This window comes from Leptodactylus fuscus, chromosome 6 (genome assembly GCF_031893055.1).
Source record: "Leptodactylus fuscus isolate aLepFus1 chromosome 6, aLepFus1.hap2, whole genome shotgun sequence".
Lineage (NCBI taxonomy): Eukaryota > Metazoa > Chordata > Amphibia > Anura > Leptodactylidae > Leptodactylus > Leptodactylus fuscus.
This window is the reverse complement of record NC_134270.1, coordinates 89,497,826-89,504,489: the sequence shown is the minus strand read 5'-3', so window position 1 is coordinate 89,504,489 and position 6,664 is coordinate 89,497,826.

Below are 6,664 nucleotides of genomic sequence, written 5' to 3'. Positions count from 1 at the left end.
TCCCCGTTCCAACGGTGTGCCCCCCCACCTTCACCCCAGAAATACCCTGCAAGTCCCCTAGCAATAGAATTGGGGCTATATACACCCACTATTTTTGCTACTGCCATATAGTGCCATTCTCTGACTGGGAATTCAAAGAATATATTGGGGTTACATATAACTTCAATTCCAGGGAGAAGCTTTTCAGTGTAACGTGGCACTGACGGGCTCAATCGCCGCAACCCAGCTTTCCCCGGATCCTGAATGGAATACACTGACAGTGTATTCCCGTATACCCTATATATACCCCCAATCCCTGTTCCAACGGTGTGCCCCCCCACCTTCACCCCAGAAATACCCTGCAAGTCCCCTAGCAATAGAATTGGGGCTATATACACCCACTATTTTTGCTACTGCCATATAGTGCCATTGTCTGACTGGGAATTCAAAGAATATATTGGGGTTACAAATACCCTCATTTCTTGCTACTGCCATATAGTGCCAGTTTCTGACTGGGAATTCAAAGAATATATTGGGGTTACAAATACCCTCATTTCTTGCTACTGCCATATAGTGCCAGTTTCTGACTGGGAATTCAAAGAATATATTGGGGTTACAAATACCTTCAAGTCCTGCTACTGCCATATAGTGCCAGTTTCTGACTGGGAATTCCAAGAATATATTGGGGTTACAAATACCCTCATTTCTTGCTACTGCCATATAGTGCCAGTTTCTGACTGGGAATTCAAAGAATATATTGAGGTTACAAATACCCTCATTTCTTGCTACTGCCATATAGTGCCAGTTTCTGACTGGGAATTCAAAGAATATATTGGGGTTACAAATACCTTCAAGTCCTGCCACTGACATACAGTATAGTGCCATTGTCTGACTGGGAATTCCAAGAATATATTGGGGTTACAAATACCCTCATTTCTTGCTACTGCCATATAGTGCCAGTGTCTGACTGGGAATTCAAAGAATATATTGGGGTTACAAATACCTTCAAGTCCTGCCACTGACATATAGTGCCATTGTCCGACTGAGAATTCCAAGAATAATTGGGGTTACAAATACCCTCATTTCTTGCTACTGCCATATAGTGCCAGTTTCTGACTGGGAATTCAAAGAATATATTGGGGTTACAAATACCCTCATTTCTTGCTACTGCCATATAGTGCCAGTTTCTGACTGGGAATTCCAAGAATATATTGGGGTTACAAATACCCTCATTTCTTGCTACCGCCATATAGTGCCAGTTTCTGACTGGGAATTCCAAGAATATATTGGGGTTACAAATACCCTCATTTCTTGCTATTGCCATATAGTGCCAGTTTCTGACTGGGAATTCAAAGAATATATTGGGGTTACAAATACCCTCATTTCTTGCTACTGCCATATAGTGCCAGTTTCTGACTGGGAATTCAAAGAATATATTGGGGTTACAAATACCTTCAAGTCCTGCTACTGCCATATAGTGCCAGTTTCTGACTGGGAATTCCAAGAATATATTGGGGTTACAAATACCCTCATTTCTTGCTACTGCCATATAGTGCCAGTTTCTGACTGGGAATTCCAAGAATATATTGGGGTTACAAATACCCTCATTTCTTGCTACTGCCATATAGTGCCAGTTTCTGACTGGGAATTCAAAGAATATATTGGGGTTACAAATACCTTCAAGTCCTGCCACTGACATATAGTGCCAGTTTCTGACTGGGAATTCAAAGAATATATTGGGGTTACAAATACCCTCATTTCTTGCTACTGCCATATAGTGCCAGTTTCTGACTGGGAATTCAAAATGCGCAAGGCTCCCGGAAAGGGACGTGGACGAGGCCGTGGGCGAGGTCGGGGGAATGGTTCTGGGGAGCAAGGTAGCAGTGAAGCCACAGGGCGTCCCGTGCCTACTCCTGTGGGGCAGCAAGCGTTGCGCCGCTCCACAGTGCCAGGGTTGCTTGCCACATTAACTAAACTGCAGGGTACAAACCTTAGTAGGCCCGAGAACCAGGAACAGGTCTTGCAATGGCGGTCGGATAACGCTTACAGCACATTGTCCAGCAGCCAGTCAGGCTCTGCCTCCTCTCTTCCTATTACCCAACAGTCTTGTCCTCCTTCCTCCCAAAATTCCCAAGCTTCACAGAACAATAACCCCAACTGTCCCTGCTCCCCAGAGCTGTTCTCCGCTCCTTTCATTCTCCCTCAACCTGCCCCTCCATTTCGCGATTCCACGGACCTAACAGAGGAGCATCTGTGTCCAGATGCTCAAACACTAGAGTCTCCTCCATCTCCGTTCGAATCAGTGGCAGGCAGCAACAGCAGGACAAAGGCCGCCTGCCGTTCACGCCACTGCCACTGCTCACTGTGCTGGCGATGCACTCCAGAGGACGAGCCAGGATACCACTTCATCTGCCTCCACCACTTTGTTGACTTCTTTCTCATCCTCCCCTGTTCCTGTCTTATCTCCTTCTCCTGCACCATCAAAGGCACTATCAGGCGCTTCTTTACAACAACCCACCATCTCTCAGACATTGGAGCGGCGGCAGAAATACACCGCTAACCACCCACACGCGCAAGCCTTGAACGCCAACATCGCTAAACTGCTGGCCCAGGAGATGTTGGCGTTCCGGCTAGTTGAAACTCCCGCCTTCCTGGACCTGATGGCAACTGCAGCACCTCGCTATGCCGTCCCTAGCCGTCACTACTTCTCCCGGTGTGCCGTCCCCGCCTTGCACCAGCACGTGTCACTCAACATCAGGCGGGCCCTTAGTTCCACGCTTTGCACAAAGGTCCACTTGACCACCGATGCGTGGACAAGTGCATGCGGACAGGGACGCTACATTTCACTGACGGCACACTGGGTGAATGTAGTTGAGGCTGGGACAGCTTCCCAAACTGGCCCGGTGTACCTCGTCTCCCCGCCTAACATTCCTGGCAGGGACACGAGAAGAACACCCCCCTCCTCCTCCTCCTCCTCCGCCACCGCCTTCTCCTACGCTGTTAGATTGACCCCAGCTACGAGTTGGAAACGTTGCAGCACTGGCGTTGGTAGACGTCAGCAGGCCGTGCTGAAGCTGATCAGCTTGGGGGACAGACAGCACTCTGCCTCCGAGGTGAGGGATGCCCTCCTCGATGAGATGGTAATATGGTTTGAGCCGCTGCACCTGGGCCCAGGCATGGTCGTTTGTGATAACAGCCGGAACCTGGTAGCAGCTCTGGAGCTTGCCGGACTCCAACATGTTCCATGCCTGGCCCACGTCTTCAACCTAGTGGTGCAACGTTTCCTAAAGAGCTACCCCAATGTTCCAGAGCTACTGGTGAAAGTGCGGCGCATGTGCGCCCACTTTCGCAAGTCGACAGTAGCCGCTGCTAGCTTAAAATCTCTCCAGCAACGCCTGCATGTGCCACAACACCGGCTTTTGTGCGACGTCCCCACACGCTGGAACTCAACGTTTCAGATGTTGAATAGAGTGGTTGAGCAGCAGAGACCTTTGATGGAAAACCCTAGGGTGCCACAAAGTCAGCTGCCTCAGTTTCTCATCCATGAGTGGCCATGGATGAGAGACCTTTGTGACATCCTACGGGTGTTTGAGGAGTCCACAAGGAGGGTGAGCTCTGAGGATGCGATGGTGAGCCTTACAATCCCGCTCTTGTGTGTTCTGAGAGAATCCCTGATTGACATCAGGGATAACTCAGATCACACAGAGGAGTCAGGGATAGCATCCGATCCGTCACAGCTAGAGAGTAGGTCCACACATCTGTCCGCTTCATCGCGTTTAATGGAGGAGGAGGAGGAAGAAGAGTTGTCCGATGATGTGATGGTGATACAGGAGGCTTCCGGGCAACTTCGAATCGTCCCATTGTTGCAGCGCGGATGGGTAGACATGGACGATGAGGAGGAAATCGAGATTGAACTTTCCGGTGGGGCCAGAGGAGTCATGCCAACTAACACTGTGGCAGACATGGCTGAGTTCATGTTGGGGTGCTTTACAACCGACAAACGTATTGTCAAAATCATGGAGGACAACCAGTACTGGATCTTTGCTATCCTTGACCCCCGGTATAAAAACAACATCTCCTCTTTTATTCCGGTAGAGGGGAGGGCCAATCGCATCAATGCTTGCCACAAGCAATTGGTGCAGAATATGATGGAGATGTTTCCAGCATGTGACGTTGGCGGCAGGGAGGGCAGTTCCTCCAGTAGGCGACCAAGTTCTCACCGGTCCACACAAACAAGGGGCACACTGTCTAAGGTCTGGGACACCTTGATGGCACCCCCTCGCCAAAGTGCCGCCACGGAGGGTCCTAGTGTCACCAGGCGTGAGAAGTATAGGCGCATGTTGCGGGAATACCTTTCCGACCACAGCCCTGTCCTCTCCGATCCCTCTGCGCCCTACACGTATTGGGTGTCGAAGTTGGACCTGTGGCTTGAACTTGCCCTATATGCCTTGGAGGTGCTGTCCTGTCCTGCCGCCAGTGTCCTATCTGAGAGGGTCTTCAGTGCAGCCGGTGGCATCATCACTGACAAGCGCACCCGTCTGTCAGCTGAGAGTGCCGACCGGCTCACTTTGATAAAAATGAACCACCACTGGATAGAGCCTTCATTTTCGTGCCCACCTGTGTAAAGCACCCCAACATGAAACTCCATGTCTGTGCTCAACCTCTCCAATTCCTCCGCATCCTCATACTCATCCACCATAAGCGTTGCACAATTCTGCTAATACTAGGCTCCCTCCACCCTGATTTCCCACAACTCTGCTGGTTAGAGGCTCCCTCCACCCTGATTTCCCACAACTCTGCTGGTTAGAGGCTCCCTCCACCCTGATTTCCCACAACTCTGCTGGTTAGAGGCTCCCTCCACCCTGATTTCCCACAACTCTGCTAGTTAGAGGCTCCCTCCACCATGAATTTGCCCAAACTGGGGTTTTTAGAGGATCCCTCCACCATGCATTTCCCAAAACTTGGCTGTTTAGAGGCTCAATCCACCATGAATTGGTCCAAACTGGGCTGGTTAGAGGCTCCCTCCACCATGAATTTGCCCAAACTGGGGTTTTTAGAGGCTCCCTCCACCATGAATTTCCCAAAACTTGGCTGTTTAGAGGCTCCCTCCACCATGAACTTCCCATAGCTTGGCTGTTTAGAGGCTCCCTCCACCATGAATTGGTCCAAACTGGGCTGGTTAGAGGCTCCCTCCACCATGAATTTGCCCAAACTGGGGTTTTTAGAGGCTCCCTCCACCATGAATTTCCCAAAACTTGGCTGTTTAGAGGCTCAATCCACCATGAATTGGTCCAAACTGGGCTGGTTAGAGGCTCCCTCCACTATGAATTTGGCCAAACTGGGGTTTTTAGAGGCTCCCTCCACCATGAATTTCCCAAAACTTGGCTGTTTAGAGGCTCCCTCCACCATGAATTTGGCCAAACTGGGGTTTTTAGAGGCTCCCTCCACCATGAATTGGTCCAAACTGGGGGTTTTAGAGGCTCCCTCCACCATGAATTTCCCAAAACTTGGCTGTTTAGAGGCTCCCTCCACCATGAATTGGTCCAAACTGGGCTGGTTAGAGGCTCCCTCTACCATGAATTTGCCCAAACTGGGGTTTTTAGAGGCTCCCTCCACCATGAATTTCCCAAAACTTGTCTGTTTAGAGGCTCAATCCACCATGAATTGGTCCAAACTGGGCTGGTTAGAGGCTCCCTCCACTATGAATTTGGCCAAATTGGGGTTTTTAGAGGCTCCCTCCACCATGAATTTCCCAAAACTTGGCTGTTTAGAGGCTCCCTCCACCATGAACTTCCCATAGCTTGGCTGTTTAGAGGCTCCCTCCACCATGAATTGGTCCAAACTGGGGTTTTTAGAGGCTCCCTCCACCATGAATTTCCCAAAACTTGGCTGTTTAGCGGCTCAATCCACCATGAATTGGTCCAAACTGGGCTGGTTAGAGGCTCCCTCCACTATGAATTTGGCCAAACTGGGGTTTTAGAGGCTCCCTCCACCATGTATTTCCCAAAACTTGGCTGTTTAGAGGCTCCCTCCACCATGAATTGGTCCAAACTGGGCTGGTTAGAGGCTCCCTCCACCATGAATTTGCCCAAACTGGGGTTTTTAGAGGCTCCCTCCACCATGAATTTCCCAAAACTTGGCTGTTTAGAGGCTCAATCCACCATGAATTGGTCCAAACTGGGCTGGTTAGAGGCTCCCTCCACCATGAATTTCCCAAAACTTGGCTGGTTAGAGGCTCCCTCCACCATGAATTCCCAAAACTTGGCTGGTTAGAGGCTCCCTTCACCATGAATTTCCCAAAACTTGGCTGGTTAGAGGCTCCCTCCACTATGAATTTCCCAAAACTTGGCTGTTTAGAGGCTCCCTCCACCATGAATTGGTCCAAACTGGGCTGGTTAGAGGCTCCCTCCACCATGAATTTGGCCAAACTGGGGTTTTTAGAGGCTCCCTCCACCATGAATTTCCCAAAACTTGGCTGTTTAGAGGCTCCCTCCACCATGAACTTCCCATAGCTTGGCTGTTTAGAGGCTCCCTCCACCATGAATTGGTCCAAACTGGGCTGGTTAGAGGCTCCCTCCACCATGAATTTGCCCAAACTGGGGTTTTTAGAGGCTCCCTCCACCATGAATTTCCCAAAACTTGGCTGTTTAGAGGCTCAATCCACCATGAATTGGTCCAAACTGGG